At 37.7% G+C, this 22,338-nt stretch overlaps 1 long non-coding RNA gene across 1 annotated transcript in view; it reads right to left on the bottom strand.

Annotated features, from left to right (window-relative positions):
- Positions 1 to 6,994: 6,994 nt before the first annotated feature.
- The window catches only part of LOC119242977 (uncharacterized), a 154,347-nt gene continuing 139,003 nt past the window's right edge, over positions 6,995 to 22,338 (bottom strand). Inside the window, exon 5 of the long non-coding RNA XR_005124590.2 lies at positions 6,995 to 7,146. This is a non-coding gene — a long non-coding RNA (uncharacterized LOC119242977). The remainder of the gene's footprint in view (positions 7,147 to 22,338) is intronic.

Consider the following 22,338-nt stretch of genomic DNA (forward strand, 5'->3'; position numbering starts at 1 on the left):
TTTTACCACTACTTAGACATGTGATCTTTTAAAAACAGAGAATGTTAGAATAAGGGAAGGAGCGAAAGGTCTAAGTGAAGGAATATTCTCCAAAGGCAGACCCCAAGAACTGATTTGCTCTAGCACTGACATCAACAAAAATGAATGACTTCATGAAGCAAGTACTGTATTTTCTGCAAATATGTAAGATTACTTCTGTTCGAATAGAATGATATAAATATGTTTATTAGTTTCAAACTGTACCTGAGGGACAGTTCCTTAACTTGAAGAATCCAAATCCAGACATACCTCCAGGGTGGCTCACTACTACATGGAATCCTACACTGCAGAGAGATGGTCACAAACATTTCAATAGTTCTTGTCTTGATCCCTGCTCAGTGTCAGATGGTATGGTAACTAGCCAAAGGAAAGTTAGCTGTGTTTTTTCTGTGATGAAATAAATACTGTATTAAATAACAGGGATTGATCACTTCTGCTTTTGTCAAATGAGGTATATGTTCAAAATGGTGCCTTGGCATAGGATTATGGCTGTCATTCTGACTAGCAGACAACACAATTCTGCTATTGGAGCATTAGTGCATTCGCCTCATGGGACTTTTTTGCTTAAGTCCATTGTAAGAGTACCTAAAAGTGGGCCTCCCCTAGTGGCACAGCAGTTGAGCGCTGGGCTGTGAGGCTGCCCACAGCCTCTGCAGCCCCGGTTCGTTCGCTGGCCACCGGCGAGGGTCCCACCAAAAAAAAAAAAAAAGGAGTCCCCAAAAGAGCAAAGAAATGTGTCAGGTTTGCATGTTGAATTCTGCCTAATAAATATATTTGTGGCTGAATTTGGCCTAATACATGCTTTTATCATAGTATACTAAATGGTAGTAAGGTTTTGGAGACTACAGATGTCTACCCTAAGGAATCTAATCATTATTGTTTTCACCTTTATTGGTTAAAAGTGACAAAAACATTATATAAAGTTTAAGGTGTACTGAGTGATGATCTGATATACATATATATAGTGAAATGATTTCCACAATAAGAGGAAATCAATAATTCTGAGCAACAGCAACTCATTCTGTTCTTAATATTGTGTTAATGCCTTAAAATAACCTTTTTTTAAATTTTCAAAGAGAAAATCAAATTTTAAAAGAGCAAGAACATGCATATTAGCTGATGAGCATATTACCCACTTCTAGTTTTATAGCTCCCTTATGAAATAGTCTTTATATTGAGCGGACACTGACTTCTGAAAATCTTCCATGTATTTGTCATGGGTTTTGCCTTCTGGGCCTCACACATAAGCCTAATAGCTCTAAAGAAGGGCTAAATGTTTAAACAGAAACTCAGTGTAGAAGACCTAGAACATGAATTAATTTTTCTAGTCTGAGGAAGAGCTCACTTACCAGACTAGCAAAAAAAAAATCAGTTTTAGTGTTTATCCTCTTCAAATGATAAGAAAATCACAGGGTCTTCCAAAAATTACCTCATTCATGGATTCATTTCTGGTCTTCAGTTAACATTTGTCTCTTCTGCTTTACTTGTTATTAAACACCAACTGGTCCTTTGAAGGTTACTTTTCCTGTACAAAGTGGGGATCTATGGTTCCTTGCCATGGTCCCTAATGTTTTCATGGAAAAACATTTTGAGAATCCTTGCTATTTACAGAATTCCACATCTTCACCTTCTTCCCACTATTGGAAAAACATCTATCTAGCTCTGGAAATGTTACATTCCCCTCTCCAAGAATCTTCCCCTTCTCTACTCCCTAGTCACTACCAGCATGTTCCCTAAGAAATCACTGCTCTGATTTTTGTAACCATTGGTTAGTTTTACCTGCTCTAAAATTTATAGAGTCATACAAAAAGTAACTGGCTTTAGTCTTATTTCACCAGCAACATGTTTATATGATTCATGTTGTTTGTATCAGGAATTCATTCCTTTTTATACGACTATAGTAGTATTCCTTCATATGAATATACCAGTTTTAGTCATTCCCCTATTTATGAATATTTGAATTGTCTCCAGGTGGTTTTTTTTTTTGAAGATTTTTATTTATTTTTGTATAGAAGAACTGGGGTTTAGGCCAGAGATGTGGGGTGGTGATAAGATTCACAAGAAATAGACTGGGGCGCAGAATAGGCAGATCTACTGAAACACACTGCTGAGGGGAGCAGCGGGGAAACAGGAGAGGTCTGCTGTGCCATATGGGTTAGCTTCCTGGCAGGGGACCGAACTCAGGCCATCATGGTGGGCTGTTGTGGTGACAGCACTGAGACTTAACCCCTAGGCCACCATGGAGGCTCCTGTCTACAATTTTTAACCACAATGAAATGTTTGCAAACATATTTATTTTTTGGGGGTTAAATATATCAGAATGGAATTACTGGGTTATAAGTTAGATACATGTTCAGCTTTATCAGACCATTATTCATAGTGACTACCATTCTAAATTCTCACTAAAAATTAGTTACTTCACATTTCCATCAATATTTGATGCTGGGGCCTCCCTGGTGGCACAAGGGGTTGGGATGCAACCTATGGGGCTGTCCACAGCCACTGCAGCACCAGTTGGATACTGGGCTGGCCAGGGAGCAACACACAAGGCGCAGCAGACCTCTCCTGACTAGCCTGCTGCTCCCCTCAGCAGTGTATTTCAGTCAATCTGCCTGTACTGTTCCCTACTCTGTTTCTGTTGAAGCCTCTCACCCCTCCCCCACGCCTCTGATCTGTATCCCAGCTTGTATGCATAAATAAATAAATCTTTAAAAACTATTTGATGCTGTAACTTTTTTTAGTTTTAACCATTCTGTTAAGTATGTAGTAGTATCTTACTATGGCTTAACATCTATTTGGTCTCACATACTTCTATTTTTTAGTGTTAATTAACTTCACCTATAAGCCACAGGGAAATCACCCCCTGTGCATACAGGTTTCAAATATTGATATTTTTTTCTTTTCTTTCTTTTTTTTTTTTACATTTTAAAAGTATAGGCTCATTAGGAAAAGGAGAAAGAAAATGAGAGACATTTGCATAGTCACAGGTGGGTAGGAGAGCTGCCTCAAATATTCAAATCTCAAAAGACATCCCATTTTGAAAAAAAATTAATGTATAGATGTAGTCCTAATATTTGTGAAGACTGAAACAGGAGTATAAATGGAGATCAATACATTCACATGTTCCGAATCAATCCAGAAAACTAGTATGTGCATGTTTTATCCTCTACCTTGATTCAGCCTTCTTCAGAATGATCTAGAAGGAGAGATTCCCAGTTCATACCTGAATGTAGAAGTATGGGAAAGCCAGTCTGAATACCCCTGAACATTTCACTATAACTCAGCCGTGGCTCCCATTCACCTATCACGAGGTTGCCCTGTGCGCACTTACATAGGAACTGGTCAGGCTGCACTTTGAGCTTTTTCCTTGTCCCCATATATAGCTTCCTCTTAGTATCCCCTTGGGTCTAGAGAAGCACATAGCTAGTGTAATAAACTATGAGTGAGCAGAGATGCTATGGGCAAGGAATTCTGGGATTTCAATACCTAGAGGATGGGTTAAAAGGGAGAATGTGGACTTCAGGTGAGTACATTCCTTTGAGCTCTACACAAACACTTCCTTTTTCAGGAGAAGTGTGACTAGAGGGCAGAGACCCTCCTCACACAACTGTAAATATAATTGTGTGAAGATACCCAGTTTTGGGCCACTGAAGTTTCACCCCTCTTTCCTTGTCCCAGGGATACCAATTTCTTGCAGACCCCCACCGTTGCTGCAAGAACAGATCCTAAAGCTCAGCTACCTCAGCCGTTCCCCAGGACTTGGCTGCGGGGAGTATGATGTTTTAACAAGGAAAACAGGGGAAAATAATAAAACCTGCCATAAGCATAGGAAATGTAAAAGCTTAGAAATGGACATTGACCTATCTCTGTGAACTTCTATGGTTGAAACCTAGAAAATTTGTTAGTGAGATAGCCAAAATATAAATAACCAGAGAAAAATATGCAGTGCGCCCCACACACATGCACACACTCCTGCCAAAATTATATACTATTGATCTTTCAGAAATGCTTCAGAAAATATTTATTAATAACAAATTTATTGAATACTGCCTATATAAGGTACTTACTTCTCTAAGGACTTTACATGAATTACTTTAATAATACTTGTATACTTTTTCATATCCATTCTACAGAGGTGGAAACTGAGGCATAGTGAAGTGAAGCTAAAGATACTGCTGAAGTTTACTTACTAGGAAGTAGCAAAGGCAAAATTCAAATCCAGACAGTCTGGCTGCAGAATCCACAGGCCTGGCCAGGAGGCTATGCTGGTAGGTCTACTATGTGTTAGGTGTTTTATGAGGTGTTTTATATAGATTAGCTAATTCAAACTGTGACATAGGTATAATTATCTCTGCTTGACAGATGAGAAAACAGAGGTTAACTAATTTGCCAAAATTATAAAACTAGTAAATGACTGAGTTTAATTTTACTAACTTGCCACAGTCATTTAACTAACAAGTGGCCAAGTTCAGGTTCAAACTTGAGTAAATGATATTCAGGATACACAGTCTACGAAGGCACAAATAATATTTCTAAGAATGTTTAGAAAAATGTGGCTTTCATTTTTAATTGCATGTAAGGAGTATAATTTAAGGATGTGGGCATTTCTTCTACACGGAACACCTCATCCTTTAACTAACAATGCCTGATAAGCAAGGTGTATTGTGCCTCCCCACACACAGGAAAGATGTGATTTGATTTCCAGTCCTGAAACCCAACCAAAGCTGAGGTTTTGAAAGGTGTGTTATAATTGGCATTAACTGTATTTGATCTTTCTCGTGGAGAGAAAAAAGTTTTCCTTCTTAGACATAGAAAGTAATATATCCATTAAGTATCAAACACCTTATTTCATTTCTATATAAATCTATGGGTAAGATAACCCAGTGATTTCATATTTCCCTGTGAATGCAATAAAATCTGAAGAAAATTGCAGAAAATACATCTACACCAAATCATTCAATATGCATTCCTCAGTACATTCCAGAGCTTGGAGCACATACAGAAAGTATGGAAAAAATGACTGCCTACTTAGAAAGATTTAATTTTCCTTCTGAGTCCTGAGTGTGAGCATAGGTACAGCATTTTATTGTACATCTGTCACACATTTTCAACTTGCCACTGAATTGAGCCTGTGCTTCTTGAATGTAGGAGGGATTAAAAAACTAAAAAACTTTCTTTTAAAAAAGGCAATGTACATTCTATGCCTGAACAGAGAAATATTTGCACATTTACGCATAAATCAAGACATGTTTACCTAATAGCTGACTCTACTCCTCAGTGCACTAGGGCATGAAAATAGGTATAACTTGCAGAAATAGTCATTTGAGTAATTATCCTGGTAAAATTCCACATGTCAAACTTTGCAGTCAAATTCATTTATCACAGCCCTTGAAAGTACTAGCCTGAAGAGAGAGACCCTCCACAAATGGGGAGTTAGCAGTATCATTTCAGAGCTGCTGGTTAGAAAAAGAAATGCAAGTATAATTATAGGAAGCTTCATGCCTCTATAAAATAGTCTGTGGAATATCATCTTAAATATTAATTGTTATATTAGTTATACAATATTCTTGAATGCTGTATCAGCATAGTTGTAAGATTACTAAAGCTGGCGATTATTGTAGTTGTTACATGTGATTATAAGTGGGTGTGTTTTACTTCCCCCAAATCCTCCTCACAATCATAATATAAATGGCAATGTATATTTTTTGCAAAATGTATCTGTGCTGTGTGTTTAGCTCTTGCACTTGACTTTCCAAGAATGTTTCAGCGATGAATAAAAGGCCCACGGTGAGGATGGACCCACACAGCTGCTGGCACTGAGGGTGCCCAGGAACAGGCCACACTCAGCAGGTATTTGGCAGTTCAGTGGGGCATGGAGCCACTAGCAGCCTGGTCACCCAAATCCTTTCCTAAATGATAGGGTCCCATTGGAAGAAAGGCAGCCAACATGGCTGGTGGCAAGGTTAAAAAGGAGCACCTGGAGTAAAGAGAGATGAAAAGTAAGAAAATCGATTATCGCTTCCTTGCCATACAAGAGTAGGTGGAAAAATCCCTTAACTTGTTGGTTTGGAAAACAGGTCCTTTGAGGTGAAGAAATTTTTGTTGTTGTTTAGTTTTTGAACTCTACCCTGTTTTAATTTGTGATTTATAAATCACTGTGGGTTTCTTTATTGTTGTTTGTGGGTTTTTTTTTTTTTTTTTTTAAGAAATTAAATCAGATACAAGAGGAAATGACAACAAACACATACTCTCCAGACTATAATAGAGACTATAGAGAAAGCATTTTTTATTTTACTTTTTGGGGAAAAAAATTTCGGGTGGGAAATGCACCATTTTGAGGATCTATATGTATTAGAGAATATGTTAAGTTAGACAATATGTTAACACATATTTTCCCATTTGGCATTGACAAAATTATTTTTATCTCTGGTTTCCTGATGTGGAATCTTAGATGTGAAGAGGCAGTGTGGCATGGCCAGCATCATCGTAATTGTGACTCTACTTTTCCCCATCACAGAAATTCATCCTTTGTTATCAGAAGCTTCAGAACAAATTGTTTGCATTGTTTCCTCATTATTAATTATTAACTAATTTCATCACCTAATATCTGATACAAAGCACAAATTCATATGTTTTCCAGAAAAGGTCACTGTCTATTCTATAATATAACTTTAATGGAATTTCTGAAGAGAGGTATGTCCAACTCTTATGGTTCCATGGTTAGAATTGAATGATTTTAGACAAAATCAACGAAGAATTAAATTAGGAGACTCTAGGGATTGTGGGGTCCTGCCCTATTCACAGCAGTCACTAGTGGTATGTGGCTATTAACATTTAAGTGCATGAAAATTATATGAGATGAGAAAAAACATTCTTTAGTCACACCAGCCACACTTCAAGGATTTAACAGCCACCTGTAACTAGTGGCTACTGTGATGGACAGAACAGATTACACAGCTTTTCTGTCATCACAGAAAGTTTTGTTGAGCAAAGTCATCCCTTGCTTTACCTTTCAGAGGCAGCAGCAGAAGTTCTGAGTAACTGCTTCTGTGACAAATGACAGGTGTTGTGCTTCCTCTCGTCCCCACACCACATACAGTAAGTTTTCTATGAGAAAAAAAAATCATGTGATAGGTTTTATATGAGAAAAAATAGTAAGCTATTAATAAGAACTGTAGGAAATTTATTTTTTGCTTATGACATGCCAAAGTGAAAGAGAAATTATATGTTTTGTTTCAGGACCTTATTGTGAGCTATAGGGTTGGTTGCAAAGTAAAACTCATTTTCCCACATAACATGCTTCTTCTCAAACTATTTCATTAATTTGAGAGACAAAAAAAAATATACTGCTTTGATGAATAATTTCCTTTTCTGAATGCATACACTTATAAGAATTTACTGTTATTTTTAAATGATGATTATCTAATTAGGCATTTTTTTCCAAAATTCTATTTTGTGATTAACATAAAGTGATCCATTCAATTATACTTAAAATAGAAACTTAAAATAGAAACTATCAATATATTTTGTGTAAAGGAAAATAATTTTCAAATTAAAAAAATTCTCACATACATCAAGGTTGCCATTTCTTCATTCATATTTTTGTATCATACATCATATATTAATTCTATACCTAAATCTACATTTTTCTTTTAGACCTAACTTCATATGAGGAATTGCAAACGTGTAGACCAGGACATTTTATTTTATTTTATTATTTTTTTTGAGAACCTCACACCTGTTCCCTCCAATCCAGCTGTGGATGAAACTTTCTAATGATAGTTGCTTTCCTCTCCCGTTAGTCTCCTTTGCTTCATGAAATTGGGACAAATTTCCCAGCAGTAGGTGAGGGTGTAATCAAGTGAATGCTATACTAAAAAAAGCTCTCTGCTACCAGTCAGACAACTCATAAGAGTCCCTGGAATATTCAAATTTTTCCTATTTCAGGATGAGTTCTCTAGCTACAAAACACTATGCAAAGAAAGATAATTTTATCTATTTTTAAAGTTTAATCTGGCTATAGTGGCACCAATGATCAGATGCTTCCCTGCAGTTGGCTATTTTGATGCTTTAACTAGGTATAGCAATTGTCAGGAGAAGGGAGTTCTGGATGGGTACTAAAGGTGTTGAAATGACTGCTTTTACAAGAACTCTGAGTATTCAGAGAAGAAATCCTATTTGTACATCAACCTTAAGAGGTTTTAAAACTGACGAGGACATTTTAAAGGACATAGAACTGGTTTTCTATATAATTATTTAACATCAACAGAATAACTTGATGGCCTATTTTTTCTACAATATTTACAGCTGACTTAAAGTAATATTCCCATGGATCTTTGCAAACACTAGCTCTATTGCTTTGTAGTTCATACTACTTTATTAGAAAGGATTCTGAAAGTTTATTAACTTTCCTCACAGAGTTCTCTTGAGATGGGAAAGCAGCTTGTTAAATCCTAGTTTAATTTACAGACAGCAACAAAACGAAACACATCACTGTGATTATCTGAGAACTTGGTCAGTAAACTAGAACATGTGATAATGTGAATGTCAGGAAGCCTGGAACTGAGGGTTCACACATAATCTCAAGCCGGGTAAAACTTTTACTTTTCACAAGTAAAATCAATATTATAGTTAAAGGGCCCTGACAAATGCGACATTTTACAAATATGCTAGGTATATATGTGAGTGTGTTTATCTCCTAGGAAAAAAGTGAGAGTGGGTTATCTGTCAGATTCTGTGAGGTAGATGAGGAATGAGGTTAAGTCCGGACATGATTATAACCACCCCAGCCCATCCTTCTCCGCCATAAGGGGTATCTCATGAGAGAGGTTAAAGAAACTTGATTATAAAATACGCCCCTCCAAGGGCAGAAACTTTGGGTTTTTTTTTTTTTAACTTTCTTTCCTACATTACTTCTGTCTCATCCAAGTTTTATTTCTTTTCTTTTCTTTTTTTTTTTTTTAGCTGCTTTCATTTCTATTGAGGACTTTTCTAAATTGCTTATCGAGTCTTGGTAGTTGCTTTACATTGAAGGTGTATGGTAAAAAGAGAACAGGAGGTCAGAACCTGGATGTTGTTTGACCACAGTAGGGACCCTCTGACTAACCTATTTCCTTCCCACTTGTAACATCTTCAGGGTTTTTCCCTATTGTCCTAGACAATTTCTCCAGGAATCTGTCTTCCAAACTATTCCCTGGACAATGATGATCTGTTGTCATAGGAACTATGTTCAAATATCAAGAGTCATAACAGGAACAATATATATGCATATAATGCTAATACTTACAGATATATACACAATACACACAGGGCTGTCATATTTCCACATATTAGAGATTTTACATATATAAATACATATGTTGTGTATATCATATATGATATATAAAGTTCATTTTTTAAGATTTATTTATTTATACAAGAACTGGGTGCAGGCCAGATGTGGAGGAGGGTGAGAGAATTCACCAGAGACAGAGAGGGGAACAGAACAGGCAGACTGACTGAAATACACTGCTGAGGGGAGCTGCAGGTGAGACAGGAGAGGTCTGCTGCGCCATGTGGGTTGCTCCATGGAGGGTGGGGATCGAACCAGCACTGCATAGGCTGTGGTCAGCTTCACAGTGCTGCGCTCAACTACCTGTGCCACCAGGGAGGCCCTAAAGTTCATGGTTTTAAATTAGTATTTTAATAGGAGTAGCAATTTGGAAAAGAAGTTAAAGAGAAAGGAGACCTCAAACACAGGAAAAAGTGGCACCATAATAGAAAAAACAAAAGGAATAACTATTTAGGGGTACAAGACAAGAAAAGGTAATAAACTGGAAGCTCGTTTTGGAACTTGATAGATTGGATTTATTAAATGAGAGTCCAGGAAGAAAATTTAGTGGTCAGAAGTGAAAGATTAATAATGTATAATAAAGTAAATGAGGGAGAAAGTATTTAAATTCTGAAATTAAAACTGTCAGGAATTTATGAAATTTTTTCTATTAAAATATTAAGGGCTTCAGGGGCCTCCCTGGTGGCACAACGGTTGAGCACTGGGTTGCGAAGCTGCCCGCAGCCTCTGCAGTGCCGGTTCGATCCCCGGCTGCTCCCTGGCCACCAGAGGAGGGTCCCACATGGCACGCAGACCTCTCCTGCCACCTGCCGCTCCCCTCAGCAGTGCACTTCGGTCCTTCTGCTGCTCTGCTCCCTGCTCTGTCTCTGGTGGATTCTCTCACCCTCCCATACCTCTGGCCTGTACCCCAGGTCAAAAATTTTAATGAAATGGTCACATGAAATACTATATATACTAATTTCTCCCAGGATTTATATTAGCTAAATTGTAATCAACTATGTGGCATAATATTCAAATACAGTCATTATATTTTTCATCTCCATAAAGTTTCAGATAAACTGCTACTTTTTAACTGTGCATATGTTAGATGTCAGGGAGCATTAATGGAATGGTATTATTTACTAGTGCTGAACTATCAAAGTGAGAAATCACGGTTATACAAATGTATGACTAAATAGTTTTAATCACCTGTTAATGCCAGGTTCTGTGCCACATTTTATTTACGTCTTCCTCAGAATATTCCTGTGGGCTAGGTTACCATCCTGATCTAAAGATGAGACACTAATTAATTCCCTCAAGAACACACAATAAAGTTACAATTTGATCTGAATACAGTGGCTATGCAATTTTGACCACACTTAGATGTCTGGGATAGTTACTCGAAGATATTTTTATGCAATGGTTATCAAAATTAATCACTTTTGTTCAAAAATGCCTTAGGAACATTTTTGGGGGGTTCTGCTCAGCCACAGAGAAAGCTGTAATAAAAGCTTTCTCATGGTAAGACACTTAATTTTACTTCAGCTACTGTCTCCTCCCACTGTCTATAAAAAGTTTATGTACCACAGACCATAAAGAATACAACTGAAGACAGAGACTCACAGGATAGGGCTGAGGTAATCTGTGCTCTGCAAACACTCTTTCTATACACCATTTGTAGAAAAGCACAATAAGACTTTTCAGACATCTGTTTTTGAGGTTACAAAACCCAAAAATATCTACAGACTTCAAATAACTTTGAAAATTTTAACACAATCTGCCATATTGGAAACTAACACCAGTCAAAATACATTCTCTTAAAGCAACCTATTCTTTCATATTTTATTTGTATAATTATTCCATTATCCATTATCCTAGTATGGAATGTATTTACTGTATCTGGGGACAGTTTTTAGAGTTAAAATAACACTGTAAATTGAAGCTGATTGCATATTTATTGTCCCTTCACATTTTCAAGCCTTGATAAAAACCAGAGCAAAAGCCTCTGAAGATGTTCCAGAATCGTGTAACAGAAGGGAATGTGTCAGGAAATCAACTTTTTGAGGTGGTGAAGTTTCTGGCTTTTCCATAGTTGAGCCAGAAATCGGCCATTGGGCAGCACTGGCAAGTGATCACTTACAAAAGCGCTGTAACGGGGGACTATGAAAGGTGTCCAGAGGCAACCCTAACAAAAGCTAATATGTTCCTATTCATAGTCCCTCAGATGTCAACCTACTTTTTCCTACAGGGGAAATGTCACCAATTTCACCAACACACCTGAAAATATCACAAAAATATACATCACAAAAATGTAAAAAAATACATAAGCAAATGTAAATATATCATTTTAAAATATTCATTGAGTAAAACCAAATAGAATATGTGCCTTGTAAGTTGATTATGCTATATGAATAGAAACAGCAAACCTACTTACAAGGTATATCTGCAAAAGTAACAGTTAGGAAACAAATATTTCTCTGCACCAGGATCAAAATTAGATGTATTTAAAATATGTTATTCATTAAATGCTTTGAAAATCTTTGAATCAGTAAATGCCAGTGACAGGTTTTCTAACATTTACAGAACCTGAGGCCTGCACACTCTGTGTCTGAACATTTTAAAGGCATAAATCAGACAGTGGCCCAGCCTGATTCTCACAAGGCCCTTGAAGCCAACTCCTACACTCAGCCGCACAGCTAAGGCTCACAGCTACTATCCTTCTGTGTCTCTCCCTGTAAACCAGAGCAGCTGCCAAGACCTGAGGGCACCAAGCAAGGCAGAAGCTGGCCAGGCACCCAAGATGGCAGGGAAGTCATTGGAATTAGCCTGTCCCAGAGGAGGGCTGACCTGGCAAGCTCCCCAGGGAGCCAGGGCAGGCTGGATCTCTGTCTATCCCCTTTACCTTTCCTACTCAAGGTTTCCAGGCAATTTCAATCACTTGCAAAAGCTACTCTGCTTCAGCAGGGAGAGGGATGGAATTCAGTTATTTGGAGAATCCAGTCTGACTAAACACCTACTTGGGGTGAATTGAGGCAGCAGCTGGCTTAAACAAAAGCAGTTCCATCCTTTTTTTTTTAAAGATTTATTTATTTATACAAGAACTGGGGTACAGGTCAGAAGCGCAGGAGTGTGAGAGAATTCACCAGAGACAGAATGGGGAGCAGAACAGGCAGACAGAGAGAAGACACTGCTGAGGGGAGCAGCAGGCGAGGCAGGAGAGGTCTGCTGCATTTGGGAATCTCCCTGGCTGGTGGTGAATCGAACCGGCTCTGCAGAGGCTGTGGACAGCTTTGCAGCATGGCGCTCAACCACTGCGCCACCGGGGAGGCCTTCCATTCCTTTTGATTCCAGAGAAGGGGATGTGATTTTCTCCACTCCCCTGCTTCTCCCCCCTTCTTCCTCAACTGCTGCTTAAAGCATTCAAGTTTAAGTCTTTGTATTTTGGTGTTTGAAATATGTGTTGACTGAGCTAAGACAGCCAAGAGGCCCTGTCCTTAAGCTGACTTGCAGAGATTCTTCTTGCTCTGACATTTTAACATCATCTTCCTCATTTTTCTCCAGTGTCTGCCAATATAACCACATCTCTAAGAGAAACCTCCAATTAGCTAGTGGGCATTTCAATTCAAGTTGTATCATTTCTGTTTATGCACTATTTGGTAGCAAGTAGTTCAGATCATGAAAGGTAGAGTATCTCATCGCCTTTTTTATGATTATAATGAGTTTCAGTGAGAACAAAATTACCACTTAGACCCCCCTTCCAGTAGAGAGTCATCCTCATCCATCCCATATTGCTCTCTGGGGTGGTTAGTCAAGGAAACTTACAGGTTCTAGTCCTACACAGTGTGGGATTGTGACCCAGAATGGGACAGGCTGAATATGCTATGCTCTGGTAGTATGATGGACCAAGCAGAATCATTAGAGTTTAGAAATTCTGACTGAGACACTAAGGAGACCCTCTTCCTTAAGAATCAAAAGCAAGAAGTATGATGGCCGTCTATAATTTTTTGCTGCCACATGGAAAGGGCCTCTGAAATTGAAGCCAAACAGAAGCAAGAAGAGATGATGTTTAGCTCTCTGAATCCAGTTATTTTCTGCTGAAAATTTCAATAAATCCCTTGATTTAGTTTAAGATAGTTTGAATTGGGCTTGTGTTACTTGCAGCAAAAAGTGAAGTGAATAATGTAATTTAATTCTGAATACAACAATGCTAGCCCCAGGCACATCCGCCCAGATACCCCACAGACACATCTCACATTTTCCCCTCTCCTGGACAAATCTGTTTTTCCTCCTTGACCACTAGACAAAGCAAAACAAAGTATTCCTTCCCCTTATGTTCCATTTCTGTAAGTATTGCCACACATTGCCAGAATATTCTTAAATCCATTGATTCCTCTGTTCTACTGTTCCTGCTTAGTCTATAAACTTTTTTTCTTCTCTGAACTGAAACTTTTTCTAACCGTTATCCCCCACATCCAGTATTGCCCACTTTTTAATTATATTTCATGCTGTTGTTAGAGATTTCTGAAGAATATGTTTAAATATGTAACTCCCCTTGACCTTCACATTAGTAGCTTCAATTTGTCATTATTACATGAAAAATAAAGTTCAAATTACGTGCCATGAACTAGTAAGCTCCTTAATGACTTAGCCTCAACCTGGATATTTCTATGCTGCTACTCTGATCCAAAATAGTCTATGGTCCCTCCCTAGAAAATTACTCCAGTTCCTTGAATATAGTAATTTTGTTTACATGTGCTCTATCTCTTTTACGGGGAATGGCCTTGCTAATGTTTGTCCTCAGCAAAAAAACTTTTATGCCCTTTATTAGACTCAAGCTGCTTCCCTCTAGTAGATTTGGCCTTTCAAGATTCTATATCAAGTGTAAGCCCCAAATCATCCTACTTCATAAGCTCAGCATTTTATATCAATTTCTTTTAAATTCACTTAGAGAATTTCTGAGTTTTGATCATAGAATAGAGGGTAGTGTACATGTGTCCTAGAACCTTGCTATGAGGTGCTCATGTCAATTATATTTAGAAGCCAAGGCAAATGAAAAATTTAGATCTGAACCTGTACAATGTTGCTCGCTCTGAATATTCATGGGTTATATAGTTGTGGACCTGTAATATAGACCCTAAATTTATGCATTGGCATACGGTGACATTAACAACTCCAAATTGTTTACGACCTGCCCACATCATTATAGCTCCTTTCCTAGGACCAACTTGGAGCTCGATCTCTGCACCTCTGAATTAGAGATTTTCCTATGTTTCATCAGTTTCTTCCTTTGGGCATTTCCTCAAGATGTTTGGCTTTGGTGTTTCCCATTGCACATTCTCCCACTTTAGGTTACTTTGTAGAACAGATCCACTGTAGCCCGTCCACTGGAACCCTCTCCTTACACACTCTTTCACTCTTTGGCATATGGACACTTCTTAATACTGACCAGAACTTCCTTTTAAGTCTGGTTAGCAGGAAATATGAATGTTGGCTTAGTCATGAGCACAATTTAAAGACCCAACAGTAATCATGAAATCCAACCACATTTTTTTTACTGTTACTTAGCACTCCTTCCTTTGTCTTGCCTTCTTAGCCTCTAAATGGAAGGAAACAAAAGTTCCTGTTTATTTCTCTAAAGTGCCTGCCTGCAACACTGATTTGTTCATTAGTTGAAGCCTGCAGTAGTGTGACTCATTCATTCGAAGTAACTATTTCAGTGCATCTCAACAGCTCCGCTTCTTGATGCTTTCTAAGGCAACAGTGTCTGGGTAACGTTGGTTTATCATTAACTCCTGGATCACATGATCCCAAATGCTGGATTTTTAGCCATAGGTGTTCTGTGAAACCCTCAATGCCCAGGCGAGACATGCTGAATACATTCTGTGCATTCTGGTAAATACATCAAGGTAATAATTACTTCCACATTTCCCCTTTTAAATACACAATTTTACTCAGGGCCACAGTTCGCCCTTACATATACCCAATGCATTTCAGATTTCTGTGTAATTTAAAGAAAAAGCATTGCTGAGGTGAGCCAAATTTATATATGAGTTCTTTGTGTAAGTTATTTCAGAGCTACAAAGGCTGTGTCCCCATGCTTATATACAGTTTGTTTCCTCATAATGACTTTCTGCCATCAATTGGAATACCTTTCTTACGGTGCCCTAGACCCCAATATGAAAAAAGTTTACTTATTTTATTATTTTTTTCAAAGAAAGACTTCTTATGCATGTTTCTAAGACAGGAGGACTGGTTTACATTTTCAATACCCTCGATCTGGATATAGTAAAAGAGGTGATACGTTGGAGGAAAAAATAGTGAATTGTAATGCCAATGGAAAGAATGGGCTTGTTTTCTTGCTTTGAAAGTAAGGGAGTATTGTACCATGTCTGTATAGTACAAGACAAATACAATAGAATATTTCTTTATAAAACAAATTTAATATCAATTAATTAAAATTACCTTCTTTTACTCACTTTCTTCCCTGTACGTATAGTTTCATAATATTAGAAATCTTCCTGAGTCTATTTATACCACTCTCTGTTCAGCACTGATAGTTACTTCAGGATGGCATTACTTATCTCCATCAATTTTTATTTCATTGATAATTGGGAAGGACTTTAACATTTTCTTTTTTTTTGGAGACAGGTCTCCTATAGAACTAGTTTCCTTAGTTTTAATTGTTCCTTCTAACCATATTTGATTTAAAATACTTGGGACCTGACTTGGGGGATGGATTCACTTTGTCCGTTGCTTTTACATTTTCCCAAAACAGCTGACAGTTTATGGATGTTTTGGGAAGTTCATAGGTTTTACTGTGTTTCTTACTATCGTCTATGCTTTCTATTAAAATAGCACAGAATTTTGTCTGTGGTTTTGGGAACATTAAACTTAAGTGCATCCTGTGAATCAAATATGTGTCTGTTTGGAGACAATCAAAAAGAAAAGCAATTGAAAACTCAAGCGCAATGTTGTTATATTTTATTAAAAAGAGTATTTAAAAAGCCAGATATTGTGGTGCCAGATACATTACTTTAATGGTTAACTTCCTGGCATCCTGTCAAAAGGTAGAACTTGTATCTGGAATAGCCTGATGGGATAAAAATGCCATAACGTTGTCACTGCTTCTGACAACAGAAAATTGTCATTTCAAGTTTTACCCAGTTAATCTGCCAATGGTCATGTGTTCAGCACTATCCACAGAGGTTTTTATGAAGGAAGCTATCCAGGGCCCCAGAAAACATCATTTTTATGGTGTCTTTATATTGTTTGACTAAGTCTTTTAATTTAAAAATAACTTTTGAATACCTAGTATAACTGGAATTTCAACCAAGAATTAATTGGTCTCTTCTCCAAAGGAGAATCTAGAATTTAGTAGAATCTCATGAAAATATCTTTACTATTTACTTAAAGCTTTTGGATGAGTGACTCAAAAGTGTCACATATATTTTACAACTCAATTCCTTTCATCACATTTATTCCTCTCTATTGTAGTTACATTCATGTCTGACTCCCCACGATGCAGAGAGCATATTTGTATTTTGAGTCACTGAAGCAATGCAACTGGGTAAATCTAAACTATCAAATGCTTCATCTGTAAAATGGGTCAGTGCCACAGAGCAGTGGGTATATTTCATAAGTAATATACTTATGACTGATATTCAATAGATACCAGTTTCCTTTCCTCCCTGAATAGTTCAGTGGTCCATTCTCTACAAATTATTCAAACATGTCTTCATTTACAAATTTTCCAGGTTGGTCCACCAAACAATAATTTAAAGAAAGTTGTATACCTACAGCGAAGAAAGATGACAGGGAGCTACCAAAGGTTGAGCGTGCACTATGTGTCTCTAAGCCAAGCCATGGTGCTTCTATGGGTTGCTGCTTCCAATTGCCTTGGTCCCATAACTCTTCTTTGGAAGAAAGTATATCAGCTGGTTAAGAGGTTTGACTCTGGAATACTATCGGAAGTCTTCAAATAAATACCAGGTATTATACCTGAGTCAAATTCACTTGGGAAAACTATATTTGTCCTCTCAGAGCCTTACATCCCCCCTGGGAAATCTGAATATATTTTAACCTGTATCATAGGCTATTTGGGAGGGTCAAATGTCCCTAATAGAAATAAAGTAAACTCAGCCACATGATAAGATTTGTTAAATCATTCCCCAAGTATTTGAGATGATGTTGAAGATAAGGAGCAGAGGAAAATGAATGGTACACTATTATCATTTGCTAACTTTTAATAATAGGAAAATGTTGATAAAATTTAATATTCATCTATATCTATCCTTATCTTCTCACCTATCTTAGCAAGTCAGTTGTTTTAGTTGCCAGTGCAAGCATGTTTAGACACAAACATTCTGAGCTGCTCAAAGAAACGGCATCTGGAGGATGGGGGATAACTGTGAGCCCAGTCACCCTAAACTGCTAATACTAGGTAGTTCAGTGACTGTGCAGAAGAGCCCATGTCTTCAAGTGTCCCAAGTGAGATCAAACCTGTCAAAGCACTTGCTCTTGATGACGATTAAGAACTGAGAATAAAAAAGTGAAAAATATGAGAAGCTATAAGACTTCACAAAATTTCAATGAAGGAAACACAGGACTTACCTTTTTTTTTCTACTAAGAGGAAGTAACTCTTGGTAATCCCTTGTTCATGGTTTCAGAGGAATTGCAAAGAGAAAATAATTAGCTACATGTCTATTTACTGAGTTGTTTCCTTTAGGAAAATATGTCTATCATTTAAAGGGCTGATGCCAATATAATATGACAGTTACTTTTAACACCGAAAAAATGCCCATAGTATATTTTCAAACAATGGACATAACAAGGTATCACACATGTGCGCAGAATCAAGATCGAGAAGCATAGCATCACACCCATGACTTAAAATAATCATTTTATGTACTCAGCCTAGCCTGTCATCTCTTGTTTCTATGGCAGTCTTTATTTTTCCACCTTCATTTTAAGTTCTTTAGGTACAGGAGCCATGCCTTATCTTTCTGCTAAGAACAATTAATATCAATGACACTGGTTTTAAAAAGTTGTTCTAGGGACCTCCCTGGTGGCACAAGGGGTTAAGATCCAACCTATGAAGCTGTCCGCAGCCTCTGCAGCACGAGTTCAATCCCTGGCCAGGGAGCAACCCACATGGTGCAGCAGACCTCTCCTGTCTCTCCCGCTGCTCCCCTCAGCAGTATACTTTGGTCAATCTGCTTGTTCTGTTCCCCACTCTGTCTCTGGTGAATCCTCTCACCCCCCACATCTCTGGCCTATACCCCAGCTCTTGTATGCATAAATAAATAGATCTTTAAAAAATAAATAAAAAATAAAAAAGTTGTTCCTCATCTATGGAAATGCTGCTGCAGAGGCATTGTCTCCAACACCCCACACTGAGAGTTACGCATCTCCAGTGTGGAGGGTGGTGCTGAGTCTCCCACACTCTGTCACCTGGTCCCCCTTTTGATCAGCAGGAAACATTTGTAAGTGAACTAGTGGGAATCATGGTTAGAGGTAGAATTGGCAAAGCACCAGTTTTTGTTTTTATATACAGTACTAAAGATTTTACACATGGTAAAAAATCATATATATGATAACACATATTTAGCTCACAGGAAGCACTTAAGTTTAATGGTCCCAAAACCACAGACAAAATTCTGAGCTATTTTAAAATAGAATTAAATAATGTTTTTTATTGAGTTAACATTGGTTTACATCATTTGCATTAAGTAAGAATTTTAATAGAAAGCATGGATAACAGTAAGAAACATAGTAAACTCTACATATCTCCCCAAACGTCCATAAACTATCAGCTGTTTATGGAAAATGTAAAAGCAATGAACAGAGAGTACCCACCCCCAAAATCAAGTCACAAATATTTTGAATCAAACATGATTAGAAGGAACAACTGAAACCAAGTAAACTAGTTCTATAGGAGACCTATGTCCAAAGAAATGTTAAAGCCCTTCCCAAACATCAATGAAATAAAAATTTAGAGGAACAATGTTATTCAGAAACAACATTCATATTACCTATGATGCAAAATCACCTCATCTCACAAAGTGTTCACACATGATACTAAAGGGACAAATATCACTAAATTGGCATCATTGACAGCGCTCTATAAAACCACTAAGCTTCAGGCTAATATGTATATTGAATTGGGACCAAATTCAGGCTAATATGTATATTGAATTGGGACCAAATTCACTGGGTCATACAAGAGACATTTTAGCACACTTATGTTGAGAAAAACAAATCAGAATTTCTATATGCATTGTGTGCCTTAGAGGCTGGGAGATAAAAACAGTGGTTTAGGAGAAAGAGACATAGGAGCTAATCTAAATGGGCCATCCATCATCACTGGGTTAATAATTATTTTTTTTCTTGCTTCAATCTTGACCTGTTAAAATATATGGGATTGGACTACCTTTTGTTTCACGAAAACTTACTGAATCTTAGTAAGCTCACAAAGTGCTTTTGAGTACCCCTCTTTTCTGAACATTGCTCTTTAGTAGGGAAGAACTTATGTATCTATTATCATACACTCCTAATAACTCTTATTAGAAAATCTGGGAAAACACTGAATTGGGTGTTGTCTGTTCCATACCCAAACTCAAAAATTCAACTGCATAGTAGGTGGTAGTCATCACAATGTGCTAACACTTTATCTGTAAAACGGACGGTGAGAGATTTGCCTCTTGCAACAGAAAAATATAAGTGATAACTTCCTTTAAGGACACATTATTTTGCTTTTAATGCCAACTAAGTGGCAAAATATACATTGACTAGTACATGCTAGTATGTTGAAACCAACTGTAAATCATACTAACCCTTTCATAAAGGCTTGTGACATCAAGATGAATGAAGTCAGTTGTACTTTTTACTGTCTAGCATTACCTGCAGCTACAGATTCCTTTGCAACATACTATTGAAAGATCTAGAACATGATAAAGTGTTCTAGAAATCATGGAAATTTAGGCTTGATATGATTACAGCTATGAAGATTATGACCTTGGGCCCTATCGAAGAAATGAATGATATAAAACAACGCAATTTTATAACACACACACACACACACACACACACCTTTGTTCATGCTCACTCACTCACCCAAACATACTCATGCCCCCACAAATATGAACACATGCACACCCTTTTTAGAACACATGCTGTGTCACACTCTCAACTCTGAATTGAGTTTTTAGTTGATTAAACACATGAAACTGAAACTATCCAAATAAACTCTTTTGGCAGTTATTGAAAGTCTTTTGAAGTAAGCCAGAATGCCTCTACAGTCAGTATTTCCACACTGAATCAGTCCCTGTCACAGGGATATTGTGTTTATTTTTTATGTTGGAACATAGATGTCTTCTTTCATTGCACCAGCTCTACAAAGATAAAAATAAAAGGTAATAAAGCAACAATCTGTGAGCTTGAAGACCTCCTCCCTGGTGAAAGCTTATGCTCTCTCTCCCTCTCTCTTTTTTACATTCTATTTATAATAAGATGGGGCTGCTACTTTGTAACAGCAACTTCAGACATCTGCCCCCTCAGAATGGGAAAATACTTTCTCTCCTCTATAAAGTTTAACACTTTAGTTTTCTGGGCCATAGGGTCTGTTTGAACTTATACTCTGTGACAGGAACAAATTGAGAGGGACTTATGAAAAATTCAAAAGGCAATTTTGAAGATTTCTCAGAAAGCGTAAGATGTTTTTCTCTGAACCCTTTACTGCTTTTCTAGAAGTAAAAACATTTTGATGCACTCACTTTAGAGCTTGGGTACAAAACACAACAAAATTAAATATATCTAAAAGTGAACTCTTAACTTTCTATAGCCCACATAAAATCACTCCCTTCCTCAAAATCCCTGACTTGGATAATGGCACCAAACTGGGTCTCGACATCATAAATTGAAGACTCACCTTTACCTTCTTCCTACTCATCAAATCTAGTTATTGATTGTGTGCTGTCTACTCTAACTCCAAAATATCTCTCATTTCTCATCTCTCTACTCTCTCCCCCACCCCTCTTCCCACTGTTGATGTCTGAGAATAAAGTTTCTTTTTTTTTAAAGATTTATTTATTTATTTATACAAGTACTGGGTACAGTCAGAAGCACCGGAGGGTGAGAGAATTCACCAGAGCCAAAGCGGGGAACAGAACAGGCAGAAGGACCGAAGTACACTGCTGAGGGGAGCAGCGGGTGGCAGGAGAGGTCTGCGCGCCATGTGGGACCCTCGCCAGCGGCCGGGGATCGAACTGGTGCTGCAGAGACTGCGGGCAGCTTCGCAGCCCAGCGCACAACCGCTGCGCCACCAGGGGAGGCCCTGAGAATAAAGTTTCATTTAACCTGGACTATTAATCTCCCTGCCATCAGTCTCTGCTTCCCGAACCCTAAACTCTGTTGCCAACAATCCTCCTTCTAAATTAAAAATTCCATCTTGTCTCTAAGACTTTGTGAAAAAGGTGAGGAATAAATGATTTTCTCTTAGGATTATCAGCTCCTTCACAGCACAAACACACTCTGGTATCTCAGATTCATGTTCTGTGCTGTCCTGTAGTACTCATCATTCCTTCCTTTAAGGCACACTGGCCATTCTATTCCCTAAACATGCCTGTGGTTGCCTGGACTATCTCTCCTAGATGACATCCCCCTGTCTCTCACATCACTACACTCTTGCCCCCATCTAGAAAACTCTAATTCAATCTTGATACTTCTTCCTCAAGCTAAATCATGAAATCCTGGAGGGAAAGGTCATACATTTTCAAAAAATTAACAGATATTTTAGTTTTAAATTTACAGAAAAATTAAGGGGCAGTACAGGGTGTTTTCTTGCAACTCCTCTCTGGTTTCTCCTATTGATAACACCTTGCTTTATTAGCATGTATATTTGCTACAATTAATAAGCCAATTTTGATGCATAATTATTGACTGAAGTTCAGAGTTACAACAAGGTTCACTCTTTGGGTTGTACATTCTCTAA

The sequence above is a fragment of the Talpa occidentalis genome, unplaced genomic scaffold, assembly GCF_014898055.3.
Source record: "Talpa occidentalis isolate TD23 unplaced genomic scaffold, MPIMG_talOcc4v2.1, whole genome shotgun sequence".
Lineage (NCBI taxonomy): Eukaryota > Metazoa > Chordata > Mammalia > Eulipotyphla > Talpidae > Talpa > Talpa occidentalis.